Source organism: Falco peregrinus, chromosome 5 (assembly GCF_023634155.1).
Source record: "Falco peregrinus isolate bFalPer1 chromosome 5, bFalPer1.pri, whole genome shotgun sequence".
NCBI lineage: Eukaryota > Metazoa > Chordata > Aves > Falconiformes > Falconidae > Falco > Falco peregrinus.
The window spans coordinates 48178886-48199433 of record NC_073725.1 but is presented as its reverse complement, the minus strand read 5'-3'; the positions used below and the strand labels follow the sequence as shown (position 1 = coordinate 48199433).

At 36.3% G+C, this 20548-nt stretch overlaps 1 protein-coding gene across 9 annotated transcripts in view; it reads left to right on the top strand.

Moving 5' to 3' along the window:
- Positions 1 to 20548, top strand: part of ZNF438 (zinc finger protein 438) — a 57753-nt gene that overhangs the window by 12424 nt on the left and 24781 nt on the right. The window contains exon 4 of one of the 9 annotated variants that reach the window (XM_055803632.1): positions 8146 to 8222. The exons of the other annotated variants lie outside the window; for them this stretch is intronic. The gene's annotated coding sequence lies outside the window, so the exon portion shown is untranslated. The remainder of the gene's footprint in view (positions 1 to 8145; positions 8223 to 20548) is intronic. 9 annotated transcript variants of the gene reach the window in all.

Below are 20548 nucleotides of genomic sequence, written 5' to 3'. Positions count from 1 at the left end.
CAACAATATAGAAGTATTTTTCTGTCTGATCAACAGATGTTACATGCTGCAGAAAGATTTGTGTTGAGTTTATAACCATAGAAAATATAGTGGCTCATCTACTATTGCAGTTCTTTTGGCCAACATCTTGTATGGGTATTGTACTGTTGAATATTTGATTGCTGTGGAGACAGACAAATCTAGAAGTGACTTTAATCTCAGAAGAATGTGTATGGACTGGGAGAGTTAGTTCAGTTCGTTTTTGCAAATCTCCCACCCTTAGAAGTGAGATTAAGTTTAGTGCAGGAGAAAATGGAACTTTCCCTTTGTCTCCAGAATGAGGTCATTGGTGCTTGTCTCTTTTCAGCCTCCATCTCAGTAAAATAATAGAAAATATAATAGTTTCATATTTCATTTATATCTCCTGAAGAATGGGAGTTACAGTTACTTGTGTAGGCATAATGTCAGCAATGACTTTTTGGCCTTGTTGATTGTTGCTTCTTTACTGTACTGTATCTGCCCTATTTGCATACCCATGCTTGAAATTTTCATGTGCTGCTTCTGTATTTTATTCTCTTTTTTTTTTTTTTTCCTTTTTTTTTCTTCTTCTCTATTTTATTTATTCAGTGATTCCACTGAGCAGGTAGCTGGGTAGGCTTCAGTCATGCAGGAGTTGGTTGCATGTGTGGTGTTAGTGATGGCAAAGGCCCACCTTAGATGTGAGGGTAAGGAAAAGGAAACAATCCAACGGAACAGATGAGAAAAGGAAGTGTGATAGTAAAGGAAGATAGAAGGGAACATCTGAGTGACAAGGTGGAAGAAGAGAAGCTAAAGTGCTGGTATGGAGGTGCACTGCAAATATAGTACGTGATGCTGCTGCTCTGATTCATAATTTTGAGAATAACTAAAGAAGTGTGTTGTTTAAAAAAAGAAAATAATTTATTGAGTTTTTTAATCACAAAAGCATCTTTCTGTCTCATTTTCTAGGTAGATCAGATATACTCTAATACACATTTTAGGGGAGCTTATTAGTTTTGTTTATGATAATGAGAATATACCCATCATACTTGTAATAAAAAAATTAATAAAACCAGTCGTGTTTTGTTGCTATATTGCTCACATCTTGTCTGATCAGGGTTACATGCTAATACTTCACAGCGTTATCTGTTGGTAGGTATATAAAGGACTACAATATGCCTTAGTGGGGAGCTTAAAAAAAGTCTAAAAGTCCCTTGCTTCATTAAAATGGTTCCCAGGTCTGTGTAAAGAGCATGCACATATGATCACTGTTTGCTTTCCAAAATGGTACTTGAAGGCTTTGTAACCAGGTTGAACTACAGTTAAATTACTCAAATTCCCTTGTGTCCCTAGAGAATAAAATTGTTTCACCAACAAATACATAGGGTAGCTTGAGCCCATTCTGTTGAACTATAGGGTTTATTTCAGAATTTGGGAGATCCATTTTTATGGAATAGATAACTGAGAGAGTTAGCATTCTTGCTTGGATAATGCACTGTTTATTTTGGAATGGAGTTTCCCATGACTAAATAAGAACAAGATGTTTGACCACCTTCTAGGGAGGAGACTGACTGGTCAGCATAAAACTAAAAGAAAAAATTCAGAAGAGACAACTGACCATTCTTACGTGGTGTTTGAAATGTTCTCGTGTTTCTTCTGGGCTTTAATTATACTGCATATACATGGCAAGAAGAAAGACCAGAGGTTTTGTTCTTTTCTTGGAAGTATAGCTTTATCACATCATTGGGAATTTATAGTCTAGTAATATATAGTGTTTTTTCCATTCCTGCATTGTGCAATTGGTTTGTACAGCCTCATAGTTTGGCAGCCAAGAGCTTGCTTTTTCATGATTTTTTTTGGCATGAAAGGGTTACTGTTCACATTTCCTGTGTAATTCCTTCTGATCTTGCTGGGCTGTAATTACTTTCTTGATGTTAAACATTCCCAGGCTCCTATAACCTTCTAGCCTGCTTGCACTAGCCAAGTTTGTCCCAGGTGATCATGTGGGCGAACCTCCTGTTTTTAAGGATAAAAATCTCTCCTTCCTGTGTAAGATAGGCTACATACTCATTCCTTTGCTGTGCAATCCCAAGAGAAATCTTTTTAAAAATAATAAGAAGGTAACACATCGCTCTTTCAGTCAGATTTAGCAGCCAAATAGATGACAAATCAAGTGTGTGGGTTTAGAATTTGCTGAATCTTGATTGAATGACTGCAAGTTCACATTAAAGATTATTTTTTCTTAATACATTTGGAAAATAGGTTATGATATAAAAAAGGCAGATTTTGACTGTAGCTTCTTACTTTTGACCATATAATTGGCAAATCGTTTTAAGCTTGCTTGAATGTAGAACTACTTAGTTGAGCCTCCAGGTTGTTTTTTTTTTTTCTTTTGAATTCTTTGCAGTAGCTGCGTATTTTACAAAAACTGAGAGGATATTACTCAGTTCTCTCTTTCCCACGTAGTTCAATTATGCTGTGTTTCTTCTGATTTTCAGCTTGTGTATAAAAGCAGTAAACACAAGGTATTATTTTCTTTTTAAATAGAAGTGACTGCATACTGCTGAAAAATGTTGGCTTCAGAGGTGTGGGAACTAAAGTGTTCTGTTCTGCAAAGGCACTGGAAGGTCCTATGTGCCACCGCTCAGCTGCTCTTCAGCTTTAATCTGGGGGAGCCACCTGTAAGAATGCAAGTGAAGTTTGCTTTCCATGACCTTTATGCTGTTTTCTCACAGTGCCAAGAAAGATGCGAGATGGTGGTGGCAGGGGTTTTTTTAGGGTGTGAGGAGTGGTAATGTCCTGATACATTGACATTGGTGTGTGTGGGGGGTTTTTTGTTACTGACAGTGTCAGTACAGTACTGTACTGGAGGTTCTGTGCACCATGGGTTCAAGAAGTAGCCTGTATTTTGATACTTCAGTCAAGAGCAATCTCATTAGTTTATTATCCCGTTACAGATAATTTTTTTTTTTTGTCATAATCCTAGTTTTATTACCTCATGCATTTAATTGGTTGCTTTGTGAAATTCTCAGGCTGCAAGTAATTGTTTTGTTTAGCTGTGGTATCGTGCTTGCAACTGAGATACTCAGAAGCCTTCCCAGTATTTGACTGACTGAAGTCTTGTGAATGCATAACTGTGTTTAAGCTCAGTGGGATTATACTTGGAAGAACATGTTGTGTAGGTAATAAATGTTAACAGTTTGAGCCCTTTTCTTAGGGTAATTCTTTTGCAATACCAATGCCTGTGCTTTATAAATAGAAGTTAGAGCAGCTGGTGTGCATGTTGTTAACTCTGCTGCTATGCTGTTGAAGGATAGGAAAAATATATTTTAATGAAAATGTCTTTTTAGTTTGTATCAGGAAATCTTGAATTTGATGGCTTAGTTATAATTGGAATGTGGTCAGTATGCTACTCAGTTCTTAATTTCACACTCTGTCATATAATTGGGAAAATGGCTGTCAGGTATGCCTGGTTTTTTTGTTGTTGAACCCAGAGGTTCTTACCTGGGATATTACTCAACACACAGAAATCTGGTGCTGGCATAAGGTATTTATACAGTAGTCATGTGGGAAAAAAACCCCAACACCATGAAGCACCAAGTGATTATAGCTTAACAGACAGAAGATGATAACTGCTGATATCTTGAAATTAAATTGTCATTTTATCACGGCCTGCATGTGGTCTCCAAGTACCTGAGATTTTGTAGGAAAGCTCATGTGAAGAGGGCTTGCCTAATGCATTGAACACATTGCAAGTGTTCTAGACTTCCTGTGCAATGAGGTGCAGCAGGGTAGTGCTTTAGTTAAAGCTTTTTTCAAAACAAATTTCTTTTGACTTAGTTGAAAGTGAGTACAACTGTATTGGAGCCTGTTTTCCATCTAATAGGATGTACAGGTCATCTTTCCTTTCTCTTTAATTTTGTTCCTGCTTAGATGAAGACAGTGAGGAATTACAGGTTATATCGTAATTAAAGGTAACCGGTTTCAAATTTACTTTGTAAAGTGCTTAGAATGTAACTGACCTGGCTCTCCATTATAAATTTCACCTTTGCAGTGGAAAATACCCTGAGTAACAATGAGCAATGAATTTTCTTCTATGAAAAGTACATGGTTTCAGAATCCTGTGCAAATTACCTCCTGCTTTTTGTGTAGAAGGCATGTTACAGGATGTAAGCTGATGCTGTTGATCTTGTGTGTGTGTGCATGTTGATCTTCTGGCGGTTTAACTTAAAACTCTTTCATATTTAGATGTCTCGAATGTACGGGAGGCAAGGTGATGCATGTAGCTGTGATGCAGGGAAGAACTGGACCTAATCTGAAGTGTATGTAGTGCAGAGAAAGTAATTTTGGTTTTAACAAGTTGCTGTAGAATTAAGGAATAATTTGAATTAGTGAGCTTTTAAGCTTTCAGACAATGTAGTCAACTGTATTTTTATATTCAGTTCTACAAGTTCTCTCTTTGAGAAGACATGTAAATTACTGTTATGACAAAATGCATAAATATGTCTAGGATTTGATAGTAATTAATTCATTTCACTTATCTAAGGAAAGATTAGGTGCCTCAGTTTGAAACTGGCTATAAAAAGTAACATGTAAACAAATTTAACACACATCAGGTGTAATAGCACATTTCATAGAACTGCAGACACTTTGTTTTTAAATGCAGTGGTTTCTCACTTTCAGCGTTCATAAACTGAAGTTTAGTCAGAGTGCCTCTTGACTAGAGTTTTAAGGGCAATTTTTATGTCCCTGGCTTGCTTGCATGACTTGAACAAGTATTAAGTACTGCTGAAATGTTGATTAACACTCCAATATGTTGTTTACCAGTGGTGTGCAAAAAGAATGATTGACTCTCTGAGGTTTCTTGGATTTCTTGTATCCTCCATGCCATGTATCCACTGATGGGGGAATCTCTGAACACATGCTGGTTGTGCAACTGTCTTTCAGGATCTTTCTTCTAGATACTGGATTTGGCGGGCTACTTAGATAAGTTTATGACTTCAAAATAGTTTTGTATTCCATGTCAGCTTTTTTGTGGACTAAATTTCATCTTTGATTCTTATTATTTACATACACATTACATACATATATCTTTATATGTAAATATATTAACACTGATGGTTTTATTGGAATTGGCAATAGTCTTAATTCTTAGGTAAGTATTAAGCGTGCATAATATCTTTAAATTATGGCAGTCCTTTGTAAAGTGACTATGTATGTACTGCATTTTAATTTCTTCTGTCTTCCTGTGTGTTTATTAATGCTTACTGACATGATGTGCATATTTTTGCTATTACTTATTCTTGAATTTATTTACCTATTTTAATTCCTATTGATGTTCTATATTGATGATTTAGGGAGAAAGAGGGTTGAAAGACAGAGCAGAAATCCCAGAGATGAAGAGGGACAAGGTGTGAGGATACTATGGTAGGCAGTAAGAGGTTTTAGAAATCAGTAATATCAAAGTTATTAAATCATTTATTTAAAAAGCATAGATGTTGGAAAGCAAAATTAGTAAGTTGAAAAAGGATGCACCAAAAGTAATATGCTCTTGTGGGTACCTATTATGGAATCGTCAAAAAATTATTTTGGAAAGGACTATTGGAGGTAATCTGCTCAAATACCCAGCTTAATACAGGGCTACCTTCATAGTTAGGTGAGGTTGTCTAAGGTCTTGTTTGGTTGAGTCTGGATCACCTCCATGGAGGGATACTACACAGCCTCTGGACACCTTTTTCCAGTGTTTGACCACTTTAACTGTGAATGGTTTTTTTTTTCTAATACCTTGATTTCCCACTTGGCAACTTGTCTGTATCCTCCTGTTCCTCCTCTTTTGTAGCCTGAAGGACAGTCTGCCATCATATTCCATACACTCTCCTGTTTTAGGCAGGTGAAGACAGCAGTGAGATTCCCACCTTAGCTTTCCTTCCTACAGCTGAACTCCTTTTAAGTATGTCTGTGAGGAACCCAATCATGAGCACAGCCTTCTAAGTGCAGAATAGGCGGAAGTGTCCGATTCCCTCAGCTTGCTCTTGTGTATCTATGGAAACTTTTCTTGGCCTTTCACTTCCCTTGCTAGTTGCAATTCCAAATGATCTTTGGTTTGCTAATTCTATGTACGTGCCCCCAGGCAATGGTTCTGTATTCTTCCTGTTAGAGCTGCTGCTTTTTCTACCTTGTGTATGCTTCTTTTGTCTTGGAGCTCAGAGTACTGTGTTAATCTGTGTTGGCTTCTTCCAACACCTGCTGCATGTCAAAATGCTGGACCATTCTTTTACTTTGTAGAGGTTGACCCTGAATATCAACCAGTTTTCCAGAGCTCCCTTATGTTTCAAGGCGGCCCTTTCAAAGGGGTCACAGCAGCTAGCTTTCTGAATTAACAGAAATGTTTCCTCAAGTCCAGGATGCAGTTTTGCTATTAGTCTTGATTACTTTTCTCAGGATCTTAAGATTCACCATCTACTACAGGTAAGGCTGCCACCGACTTTCACATTCCTGACCAGTTCTTTCTTTAGCTTCCCTGTCACTGTGGAAGACTGTTAAATCATGGCTGTATTTTCCCTCTCAAAACCTGTAAGCCCTCCTATAAAATACTGGCAACATACAGTAGGGTGGAATGTTGAAAAATTAGGCAATGCAGCTGTGGTTTCCTGTTCTTGGTAGGAAATAGGTTTTTTACAACACAAGTGTTAGAAGAATTAAATGCTCTTCTGCCTGTTGTTGCCTGAAAATGAAAGTATTTGGCATAAAAGTTCAAAAATGTTCTTGAAATGTTAATAGAAACACATTTCTTAGTTTGTCAAAAATGTGTATGAGGAAGAGAAGAGGAATGGAACAGTTTGTCAGACTGTGTAGTTGCTACTTGAGACAAAGATTATTCTTCTGTTACACTACCCAGTCAGAATTTCTTGGTTTGAGCACTGCCTGTAAGGAGAAAAAACAGATATCCTGAGTAAAACTGCCATCTTTCGTTTAAAAACTGAAATGGGTATGATTTATGCAGCTTAAAGTTAGATAATACTCAGCTGTCAAAACAACTGTGCATTAAAGACTTGGCACTGAAAATAGTCATTTCAGGTTAGATTACATCTACCACTATAATGAGTTACTTGGTAGACTTGCCCTGGAGCTGGTGATGTGCACAAACTTTTTGGTTTCTGAATCATACCCACTGAGAAAAAAATGATTTGTTGTTTATCTGAAATAATTGAAACCAGTGCATGTGTTCCTACTTGTTAATGAATTGCAGGTGCTATTGTTTTGTTCTGGAAGGAGGAACAAGAAGATTAGGGTACTGGGGTGATAATTTTTCCACTTACACCTAATACTTAACAGTTCCTTTTTTTGTTTCTGGATGATTTATATATTTTTGAAAGTATCTCTTTTCAAAGTTCACAAAGCATGCTTTCAGCTTACACATGCTCACAGAATTTTTACTAAATAAAATAGGCAGTGATTTTTGAAGGGGAAAAACCCCTGTAAACACCCTTGCTCTTTCCAATTTATTGATGTTTACGGTAGTGTAACAAACAAGATCCCAGGTGTCTGTTATTTTTGACCATTTACAGAAAGCATGCAAGTTCAGTGATGAAAATAGCTTTTTTGTAGCTGTTACTGACTAGTTAAAACATTTTCTGTGCCCTGTAGATTAGCTAAGCCTGTCAGGCATGTTTTTTTCCTGCGTTTATGTTCAGTTTTACTGCCTAGTTCACCACATTTAGATACTACTATTTAGCAAATGAGGAAAAGTGGATTAAATATAGTGATAGATATGCTGGGATTTTTTTCTGTGCCAAGAGACAATGAAGCATCACATTTTTAACATTTGAGATGAAGTACACCCCCCATTTTTTAAGTTCTGTCTGTATGTTTAAGGCTTTTTAATTATATGATTTTAGATGGACAGTCATGAAAATAGAGAACTTCAAAATATATTTCACAATTTGAAAGGGATTAGGAAACAGGAATATACTGCATCTTTACTATACATGTGTTTCTCCTGTGTAGAAAGAATTCTGTTCTTGTCATCTGGTCTAAAAGTAGTTTTATTTTTTCTGTGTGATCAGCTAAATGTATATAAATATTGTCTAAATTTGTTACTTATTGGACGTTTCTCTTACAAGTCCTATCCAAAACTTTGCATTTCAGAAAATTAAAGCTCGTTCCTCCATCTTATTAAATGAATGTGGTTTCCAGTCTGTGGATTTTCAGCATCTTTAAATACAGTAGGTATTCTAGCTATTGCAGTGGACGGTTTTGCAAATACTGACAAATTATGTATGCATGTAGCCTGAGATACCAAAAAAATGAGTTACCTATTTATCTTTAAAAATAACTGTCAGGAATGGAAATACCTTTTTTTTTTTTTAGATTAATTAAAGGACTGTCATTGCCATTACATCTTTCTATTTTAAGGTTAATTCAGTTCAGGTTTGTAGCATGGTCATTGACATTTACATGCTATGGATCATGAGGCCTGCATGCAGTAAGTGAATTCACACAGATCAGAAATATCTGTAAAAGAAAGGTAGGAAATGTCTAAGGGAGTTATCACTGTTAATTTTTCTCTCTCTGGCTCCCTTCCAGTGCTCTCAAAAAAAAAAAAAAAAAAAAAAAAGTGGTTGGGCTGGATGAGTGAATGAATGTTTGATGCAGATGATGATGCAGGTTGTTGGCATGCACCAGTATGCATGTAAATAATAAAAAGTTTACAACACAGATCTTAAGTTATTTCACTATTAGTGAAAGGCAAATGGACTTTACAGAGAGAAAGTGAATGTGATAGAAGTAATATGCAGGGTTTTCTGCTTCACTGCAAGGGAAGAGTTCATTTTAATTTTTACAGAAATGCATTCACTAATGTTCTTTCCTTATTAAAACTCTTATCTCAGTCTTAGGGGGTATCTTGTTCTTTGTCCAGACTTGTATATTTTTGCTATTAAATGCTAGTTTTTGAGAGAAAAAAAAAATCACAGCTTTGTAATGAAAATGTTAGTGGACCCAAATAACTTGTATGTTAAAACATTTTTAATGAGCATTTTACTGGGGGACCTCTGTGAAATCTAAATTGTCACAACAAAATCTTACAGAATTTTCTGTGGTCTTGTATATTAAACATTCTGTTGTCTCCTTTAACAGTTCTCACAATTCAGAAGACAAGTAGAGTGCTATTGTGCCAGTGTTTTAACAAAATACATTGGAGGATTTTTGTAGTTGTAATTCAGATCCTAGAAAGTAGTCCCTTAAAACTCATTTTGTATTGAGTCAGGGAAGGTTAGGAGAGTTCAGCCCACTGCATGTACAGGGAGTTTGTGCTGATAAATCAAGTGGCCACTGCTCAGTTTACAAAGCTTCTAAAATACTTGTTTGTGTATGTGTGTGTGTGTGTGTATATATATATATGAGACAGTTTTCTAATGAGTAAAAGCCGTGTTATTCTGGTTAATTCTGTACAGGTTTTCTTTCTGATGCATGTAGAATAAATAGTGCAGGTGTGTTAGGAACAAAACTTTGTGACCTAACTTTGCATATTAGGAGCCAAGAACAAATTCTGCATGCACGTATCTCCTACTTTAATCTTTAGAAGAAGAGTAAACTTTAAAAACAAGGAATACTTGAGCATAAGAATCAGACTAACTTGACAATTGCTTGCTGATTTAGATACTCCCAGAGCAATTAATCTCTTAAGAAAGATGATTTGTTTGGTTAAAACAAGGTAAAAAGGGGAGTGAAATTAGCAATACAGTTTAAGGAATGGGGAGCTGTTGATGGCAAGTACTATGTGGCTTGGAGACAGTTGGTTAAGGAGGTAAAGATATTAATAAAAATCTGTGGGCAGTAGGGTACAATAGATTTCTTTAAATATAGAGGGTGTTCTTGACAGATACAAAAGCTTAGTAACGATAGAAGTCCAATAATGGCCAAGGATGATAACTTTCTGATGTGCAGGAAAAGGCATAAATATTCAATAAATATTATGTTCTGTATTCAGAAAGAGACTGGATTATGCTTTTACATCTCACCTCCTCCATCATTAGTGATGGAAAGAACATATTATTGCTGTACCAGCAACTATTAATGTTAAATGTTTTTAAATCTGCTGCACTGACACCTACAGATACTAAAAAAAAAAAAAAAAAAGCTTTGAAGCTATATGAATTACTAATTTTGAGTTTTAACATATCATGGAACAGTGGAGAAATTCTAGAATGCTAGAGGGGAAGGGGAGCTAATGTGCCCAAATTTAGAAAGTATAATACAAGCACCTTGAGAAGGCAGATAGTAGTATGCTGTCAGTGAAGATTTAAAGAATTGCATAATTAATGCTGATCCAAATGGGCAAGTCAGACCTTGAACTGCTGCGTGTGGTTACTCTGTGGGACAGCTCTTGCACTTGCCTTCACCCTCATTGGGTTTCACATATTCCTGATAGCTCTTTCCTCCAGCCTGTCTAGTTTCCCTCTGAACAGAGGTCCTGCCCTCCAGCTCCTAATTTTGTATCAGTTGCACACATGCTAGGCATGCACTCTATTGCATTATCCAGGTCATTAATGAAGATGTTAAATGGTGTTTGCCCCAGGATTAATCCCAGAGGCAATACCACTGGTAACTGGTTGCCAGTTGAACTTTAAACCACTGATCACCACCCTCTTTTAGTCTGACAGTCCAGCTGCTTTCCCATGCACCTTATCATGCACTTCCCAGAACATGTCTCACCAATTTGGCTGTGAGAAGACTATGGGAGACTGTGTCAAAGACCTTCATAAAGTCAAGATGAATGACACCCACTGCCCTCACTTTATCCACAGGACTAATCATCTCTTCACAGGAAGTATTTAGGTTAGTTGGGTATGATTTACCCTGGATAAATCTGTGCTGGCTATTCCCAGCCTCCTCCCTGTCCCTCAGCTGAAAATGGCTTCAAGGAGGCTTTGCTCCATAACCTTTCTGTGGACTGAGATTAGGCTGACTGGCCTGTGGTTCCCCTGTTCCTCTTTCTTGCCTCTCTTGAAGCTGGGTGTGCTATGTGCCATTTTCCAGTCTTTGGGTATCTCCCTTGATGCCATGACTTTTAAGAGATGCTAGAGCGCATCCTTGCTCTGACCAGCTCCCTCAGCACTCACGAATACATCCTTCTGATCCTATGGATTTGTACATGTCTGGTTGTATTCTGTTACTGAACTGCATCTCATTTACTGTTGGTAACGTTATGTTAGTACCTCAGCCTTTTCCATGCCTTCTGTCACCTGGTCCCCCTCTCCATTAAGCATTAGGCCCACGTTTTCCTTAGCCTTTTTTTTTGTTGCCAGTATACTTGAAGAAGTCTTGTCACCTTTCCCATCCCTTGCTAGCTGCAACTCCAGGAGAGCTTGGCCTTTCTTACTGCTCAAGCATGCACAGAGAGAGTTGTCTCAAATAGTTAAAATTCCACTGAAATTTAGAGACAGTGAATATGACTACCGAAGTTTGAATCTGGCCATCATGTAGGAATTTGTGCCACTATTAAAAAAGAATAGACATTTGGTTGTTTAATTATCTTAAGTGAATTCTAACTTCAGTGTTAGAATTTGAAGACTTGACATGACTTAAGCTGTATAGGTGTCCCACAGCATGTTTTTTTATGGGAAATTAATGAGAAAGTACTGTGTGTCAAACCACAAAAACCTAGTTACTTTAAAAGCTTGGTCATGCTTAATTGTTTTTCTCTTGAAGTACTAATTCAGTTTGGTCTTGCTTAGTTTGAGATTTAACTGAATGAATTAGGAATACAAATATCCTTAGGAACAGAAGGCAAAGCTGGAGGCCCGTAGAGGAAGAAGAATGTTCCCAGGGTTAGCTTAGTCTGTGCACCACAGCTGGTTGCTGGACAGTGGCCAGGAATAATTCTGACATGTTTATTTCACATTTTTTCTCCGTGAATATGTTTTGAGGACACTTCATTAAGCGTGTCCGATAGTCTTTGAAGCTCTATGCATTTCACATTTTTCAAGCAACAAACAGGGTGCTGGATACAAAAATGAAAATTATATCGGCAAGGACTATTTGCACAATGACAACACCACAAGATAAGTGAGTGAAGGCAGTTAGACTTTGATTTATTCTTTTTTGTATGTTTATCTGTGTGAGGGTTTTTGCGCTGACAGTAATAAATCCTGCAAAAAAGGTATCATTTAAGTAAATCATAGAATATGGATATACACTATGTCTTGCAAATGTTGTCCTGTTTACTGCGTGGTGAATGGCATACCAGTTTGAACAACAGCTGCTGTTTTATGTTGTTTCTGGATGCTAATCAATCAAACAATGTCACCAAATCTAGATAAGTCTATGGAATATTTTTTTCTCTCTAAATTTTACAATTGGTATTAAGAAATGTGTTTATATTAGATTGTCTAGAAAATATACTTTGTTATGTTCTGATCACTCTTAAATTATATACCAGTCACTTTGGCCCAGCAGTTCCTTTGTCAATTGGGTCAGATCTCCAGGAGCTCCCAACCAGGGAACTGGGACATTCGGTGCAGGAGAATCCATTGAAGCATTAACAGCCCTTTCCCAGAAAATGAGAGGGATGTGACTGAGCAAAGAATGTGGGTGAACAGCTGAACTTCTCTGCTGGGGTTTGTATGAAATAGTTAGGGCACAGCAGCAGCAGGGAGGGAGGAGGATGCCTCCTCTGCATGTGCTCAGCACACAGCTGGGCGATGGCTTCTCTTGCTGCAGTTATCACAAGGGTTCTACAGCTGTAGTCCACTTGGGCTGTGGAAGTTGAACTGCCCTTAATTTTGCAAGCTAAATTTGACTGTGTATTGGGAATTCTTTTTATCGACAAGTATAAAATTTATGCAGTGTTCTTTAAAACGTAAGGTACTTGCTGTGGCAGAATTTATATAAAATGTGACCTTTTCATTTTTGCACTAAGTCTGGAACTCTGTGTTTTAGGAGGATCTTTCAGTGAGACTATGTTCTAATTTGTAAACTTCATATCTGATGATTCTTTCAGTGTAGAACTGTTTATTGTATGCTTCGGAGGCAGTAAATGTGGAAGTCATATAGGATTTCAGTTACTTACACCAGTCATTAGATTTTTATGGATTTTTAAGTGTGACCTGTTAAGTACATATTCCTTTCTCAACTTTGTGGTGCATAGGATCATATTTGGGAAACACAGGATATAATTCATAGTTGGGCAATGTTTTCAATGTTCAGCATCATTAAGAAAATCCAACTGGTTACATCTCTGGTTTTACAAGTATATGTGTCCTTAAAGTGTACTTTAAAAAAGCTCTCACTCATGCTGGAGCCCACCTGGACCTCTCAGCATTTTCCTCTTGGGAGGAATTGGCCTCCCTGGGACTGGACAGGTTAAAATCACCTTTACTGGCCCTGGGACTAAGTGGCAGGACTCTGGAAGAGCGTGCTCAGAGACTTTTTAGCACTAAAGGCAAATCTCTAGAAGCACTTTATCCTTCCCTGTTTGCTAAGAATCTAAAGACAAAAGGAAGCAAAAGAGACACTGAAAGAAATAAAGATCTTGCGTTCCTGGAAGCTCAGATTTATGAGTATGCTGAAGTTCTTGGGGAACAGAGACACCTTACTCATGAGAATGTGCAGCTTAAGCAAGCATGGACAGTGGAAGAGCAGGAGGAGGAGTAGGAAGAGCAGATCAGTGAGAGTGAAGATGAAGAAAATGAAATAATTTTTTCTATGTCTAGCTATCCAGAAGAAAAGGTCCTTAGCCCTGAAACACAGTCTAGGTTATCAATGTTAGAGGCAGAGTTTGGGGGCAGAATCAGTGTAGCCCCAAACCCGTTGAAAAAGTTCTTGGTACAACATCTGATTAGTTATCTGGTATATTTTTTAGTACAGGGCAATATGCAAGGACCAGCTGTGTCTTACAACAGTTGTGAATTCTTATTCTGCAGAATGTACAGGTTATTTTTGAGTTCAGCTGAAGAAACTAGGTCTTTTTCCTTAAATGTAAGAAACTAAATATTTCAGTGTATAATTTGTATTAAGAGCTTTTTTGGTTGAGAGAAATTAGGCTTTAGAATCTAGTTTGCTTTGATTGGTCTTAGGCATTGGGTGGCGTTAGGGTTTTTTTGGCACTAATACCCTTTTTTTCTTCCTTGTTTCTTTACCTTCGGCCTTAGAAATGTATGTGTTACAGGTGAACCCCCTTGTGAGGGATGTTCTCTTAAAAGTCGTTAGTTGATAGGCGATTTGAATTTTAACATCCTGTATATATAAAAAATATAAAAAAATAAAAAGATACGAAGATAAAAAAAATAGTAATTTACATTAACATATACAATACTATATTGGCCTACATCATTTATTGCTTGATCGGGCAGTTGAAGGTTTCCCTTCCCGCTTTGTCCTTTATGCCATGTAATAGTAAGTTCCTTTTATTTATTTATTCATTCATTTATTTTTCTGTTCTTGAATGCTTGTTTTGCTTGAGTCTGTTAATAAGACACATTGAAGTAACTTTTTTAAAATGCAGTATGTTTTTTGTATGAGGGATTTTGCTGTACAAACATTATAGATGTCAGAATGTAGCTTTCTGACTGAAAGCAGACTTCTAAAGACAAATTCTTACAGAAACAACTGTAGATGATGCTCACTTTACTTATTTAGCACCATGGCAAAATTTAGTATTACACCCAAGTTTGCAGCTGTGAAGTCAGAAATAATTCCATTATTTGAGTCAGTATTGCAAAGGCAATTCCCTTTGTGAAGTTTGGAGTGATTTTTCTTTTTGTCTTCTTGCTTTTTGTTTATGTTGACTAGCTTTCTTCTAAGTCCAATGTTAACAACATGCCCAGACTTTATGAAACTAATAAAACCCCTGTACAGAATCCTTCCTGAATGACACGGTAAGTTTTATCTGAGGGATTCAGATTAATGTCCAAATAACCCAAAATACCATAGTCAAAATAGAAGAAGTGATTAAGCGGGATTGATTGTTTTTTATTTAGTCGTTACGTAATGTAAGGGTCAGCTATGATTCTGAGAAGACTTTAGTGCCACATGTCAAACTTAAGTCAGTCAGATTGTGCAAGTAAGTGTGTCATACTCTTGTCTTAATCCTTAAATCATTAATGGAATTTCTGGGGCTGTGTTACCTGAGACATTCAAATACATTTGATTGTGTGAGTTCTGAGGTATTAAATATCTCAAAAATATGTTAGGACTACCACATTAAGAACATAGAACACTTGCTTTCCTTTCAGCATTGCAGTCCTGGCTGGTTATTTCTGTAGTCTAAACTGATAATTAACAGAATGCTAAAACTTCATTTTCACCGGAAAATTGTCATTACGCTACCAGTAATAGCTTATTCCTCAAATGTCAAAGTTGAGGAAGATTGGAAAAAAAGCAAGTAATGTACAAGGAAGGGTTTTTTTGAGTACCTTTTTAGCTAAATCTGTAGTGTGGTAAGAACATTGCAGCAGGAATTGCTGGAACCATCTGTCCCATGTACATGGACCCAATGTTTCCGTGATTTTTCAGGCTATCCTTTGTTGTCAAGTGGTAAATATAATTTGATTTTTGAAAGGCATTTGTTGAGGTTGGAGGGTTTCAAGATGCATGTGGACAAAGCCCTAAGTCCAGTGTTGACCCTGCTTTAAGCCGGGAAGTTGGATGGCATGACCTAGCACAGTCCCTGCCAACGTGAATGATTATGGGAATAGCTGCGTACACAATTGCAGATGTTTCTCTGATGCTATGAGGTTTTAATATAACTGCAATGAAATCTCTCTTTAGTATTTGTGATATTATTTATCTGGAAAGAAAGCTAATGTACTGCAGCAGATACATAATGAAAGATAAATAATGTGTTCTGTCCTTATTAGACAAAAGCGGTCATTAATTATGAACAACAGCAAAATAAAAAAGTCTCACAATTTAATCAGGCATTGCAAACTAAAAATCATAATGGTGTACTGCAGTTCCACTATGAATGACATTACATATTGCTAACAGATTTGTAAGATGTATAGATTCTGTCTTATAAAACTGCATTGTTGAGAAACGTGGCAAAACTTCTGAGCAGCCTGGATCCTGGCAATAAATTAATGCTTAGTTTAGGACCAGGATAACATGGCAGGTGAGGTGGAACAGGAATAGAAGGAATTACACAGTCTGAATTTTGAAATAAATTTTAGAGTAGTCATTGCCGAGTAAGAGTTTTAGATGTTTCTTTTTCTGGGGTTTTGTAAAAATACTGAATGAATTTGAATTTAAATTGTAAGAACTATTAACAACATAGATTTCATGTAGTGTCTTATAAAAATTAAATGAGTAGTTTGTATTTTCCAGAATTATTGTTTCCAGCTGCCCTTAAAATCCAGAAAAAAATGTAGCAATTTGTACTGGTTCATCATTTCACAGTTACTTTCACAATGGTAAGATCCAAGACTGTATTTTAAAATCCGAAGCTTTGACCTTTTAATACAGAATAATAGCAAAAATGTCTAATACAGATGTGGAACTTATACAGGACTCCAATTTGTGGAATTCAAAACAGTACTACTGAGAAGGTGTTTACTAAGGAAAACAAAATGACAATCTGTCATTTCAAATTTGAAATTTGGAAAAAAAAAAGATGGGTTTTTTTGGCATTCTACGAATTGTCTAATATTAGGTATAGTAGCAACTGTGCTGTTCCTTGCTCTTCTTTTTTTAGTTCTTCAGAATGGAGTTGTTTTCTCAAATGGAAAATAGTTGGGATTATTTACAGTTGTAAAAACTGCTCAACTACAATTTAATACATTGTTGTAAAAACTGCTCAACTACAATTTAATACATTGTTGTAAAAACTGCTCAACTACAATTTAATACATTTAGACTTTGTAAAATGAAGAATCCATATTGCTCCTTAACCTTCTCTTCTCCCAGGTGTACTTTGGAGAACCTTAGCTTTTATAAATTTTTTTGCAGGTCCTTGAATTTGCTCTCTTGGAGATACTTAGAGTTGTAAAACAAGAAGTACTGAGACTGTATGCTGGGTTATGTGCAATAGTAGAAAATGTGTGGAACATCCTCATTTCTTGCAGTGTGCGCGCTAGTCTTTTTTCATAGAATTGAAAAACCTTAGAAGTTAATATCAAAAGATTTATCTCCTCATGAAAAGCAATCACTTTTCATTTGCTTTTAATTTCAAGTCAAACTTGAAGTTGCCCTGTGTTGTTTCATAAATAAGCTTTCATTATCAGCAACATGTTACTGAAAGTAGCATAGAACCTGTCGTGTAGGCACAGTTCCACTCTGACAGATGGGCATAGTGCGGGCATGCCAGCCAACCATTCTATACATCACCTAACAGAGTATGAGGGGAAGAATTTTTGTCCAGGATTGCCACTGTGGCATTCAGTGCATGTAAGGCTTGAAGTTCAGGAAATGCACTTGGACTGGTCCATCTCATAGGATGACCAAAAATTTAAAAATAGCCTGGGTTTTAGGTTCTGCTGGGTTTGTACTGGGAAAAGTGACCAGCTGCAATGAGGCTTCTATTTCTTTTTGGCTGTGTGCTGAAGTCACCTAATGGGCTCAGCCAAAAAAATTCTGCCATGGTCACACGCTTCTCCCTGCTTAATTACCTAAGTGTGGAAGCATAAGCAGTATGCAATTTTTAATGTAAGAAAGCTGTTGTTTGTGACTATGTGCATTTTTCTGGATATAGAATAGGAGGATGAGGATCTGCTGATGTAAGATGGAATCCTAGTGTGAAAATATTATTTAAAACAGAAAACCTTGAGTAAGAATAAATCAGACTTTTGAGACTAAAGATTTGGATGGTGAAATGCAGATATTTTTTTTGCAGGTTTTTAGAAATGCAAATCAGCTATTGCTTGGTCATTGGGGTTTGGGGTTTTGCAGGGTTTTTTATTTTTTAAACAAATTGGCTTAATGCCTTGTGCTTGATTTTATAAAGTAGCCAAGCACTGCAGGCTTTTGGCAAATATACTTGCTTGAACAAATGCTTTTGTGTGTTACACTAGTCTGTCTTTGTCACTTTTACCTTCCTCAGTATTTTTGCATAGCTGCAATGTTTCAATCTTGTGTTTCAAGTCTGTCTCGGCCTTTAAATACCAATGGGTTTTGCGAACTTTACTGGAAGTTATGCTGATATGATTCATTCATGTTTTTTGGGAAACTTGGTTTCATTTGAAATGTTTCTACATTTTGGGAAATGTTTGCATGGCACTGTCATTTACAAGATGGCACAGTATGTGAAAGAACAGGTGTGAAAAATTAAGTCAATAAAATTGCTTTTGAAATATAAATGGATGTTCGTGGGCTTCTGTCAGAAGAACGTCTTTTCAAAACTTTAATTTTTCTTTTTAGCTGAATGTTTTCCTTTTGAAATGAAATGATGTAATAATATTTGACTAACACTTCTCTGCATGCTTAGTTTTAGACCAAAATTCATAATTAAGCTTAATATGAAATACTAAGATTTGATTTAATGCTTTCTTCCAGTACCTGAACTAATGTTCACTACATTATAAGGTGCAGTTGCCATTGAGAAGCCTTCTTCTTTTAACAAAAGTACCAAAAATAAATTCAGTTAGGGTCGTAGTGGTTTAGTTTAATACTGTTATGATAATAAGTACTATAATTACTTTCAGATAGTTCTTTCCCAGAGGATGCGATTTTTAGTTTTGATGTCTGCTTAAAGCATGAGAATGACAGTAAAATTAATGTCATAACCTTTACAGCCTGTTTGTCATTTATTGTGTAGTATCCTAAAGGATTTTGTGTAACATCTGAAATAAATGTCTTAGTATGGACAAGCATCAAATTAGGTTAATTGGGTTCACCTGATATTCAGATTCAGTCTGTCTATCAGGACACCAATTTCATATAAAAGTCCTATGGGTATCTTTCTGTGAAAATTGCTTTTGAATTATTACATGTATGTGCTGTGCTTCATTCTGTTGTTTAAGACCAATTTGCAGTGTATTCTTTTTCCAGTTTATTTGATAGTTTTTCTTCTAGTTGGAAATCATTTATCTTTTCATTCTGTGGCAGCATAAGGAGAAGTACAGGCATGATAGGGATTATTTTGTGGCATTAAGATAAATTTCACTTTTTAATTTTGTCTACTTTGCTTGAAATTCTTGTAATAGACCCCATCTTTGAGCTTTCAGCAGCAGACTTCAAGAGAACTGTTTTGAGTTCTGGAGTACTGTGCCTTGAATGATTTTATTTATTGTCCTGTGGTAGAGTTACAAACTGAGCAAGACAGATTTTAAGATTATATAGAATTTTAGAAGTTGTATCATTGGGAAGGCTCTTTGGAGAAAGAATTATGATAATGCCAGATAGAAATAGTCAGTATCATCTTCTGTATTTGGAAGGAACCAGTATTGGACTCAAATATAACCAAAGAAGACTGTAAGAATGTTTGCCTTCTCAGTGCTCAATAAAAACAAAGGGACATCCTGAATTATTAGTGGTGTCCGACCTAAAATTTGTTCTGTATATGAGAATTTAGCTAATAATTTCTAAGGTTGGCTCTTTTTTGAACATGAACGTGGCTTTTTATGGGAAGTAGTCATGACAAGCCAGATTTATAGTCAAATGAAAAAAAAATATAATTCCGCTGAGAACAGGTATAGTTAACTTTATAGATGTTACATCCTTCAACTTCTGTACTGTGCCTTGATTCACAATTTCAGAACTTTTTGATAAGGCTGCACTTTGTTTAGGACATGCATCGAATGTATGTAGATATTAAGTATCTGCTAATCTTGTTAGAGCATAGCTGAAAGATGTCAGAAATGAGAAAGGAACACCAATAGTTGTACTTCTAGTGAAGTTGTGGTGGGACTGGTCCTAAGAATAGACAGTGGTCAAAAAGACAGTATCATTGTTGATAATTTCGAAAACAGTGCAAAATGTAGACAGGACAAAGTTACGTGGTTTGCTTTGTGTTTGTATTCAAAGAAAACATGCTTTAATACAGTCATACATATTAATGATGGATAGAAGAATCTGAAGGGGTGATAAGAAGAATCTTGCGCTGACTTCAAAGTCTTGAGCTGTTCAGTTTCCAAAAGGGAAGGTTACTTGATTAAATATCTGCAAAAATAAAGGATGGTGAAAGGTTCTTTGGTGTAACAACAATAAAAAAAAATAATTAATGAATGGCTAGAAGGTAAAAAGTTAATTTGAGAAATTACAAATGACACTTTTTTTTTATTAGTTAACAATAGCAGATCAATATACTAGCCTGTCAAATAAGTACTGTATTTTCTAGATCAAGACCATTATCTTACTGTATTTAGGGTTGAATTCAAACCAGAAATACCTCTGCAGAATGTTTGGATTTATATGGTCCAGTTTTCTGTCCTAGTGTTAGGGTTTGTGAATGCTCAGAGGAAGATGTAGAGCTTGTATTTCCACATGATATTTTAAGAATTATTGATCTGTATCCTGAAGTCTGGTTTACTTGCTATAATTCTAAGAAGAATTAGTAACTGTAAGTGAGGCACCCTCTGAAATGATCTAATGCTCCCTACAACTGGGAGGGATCATT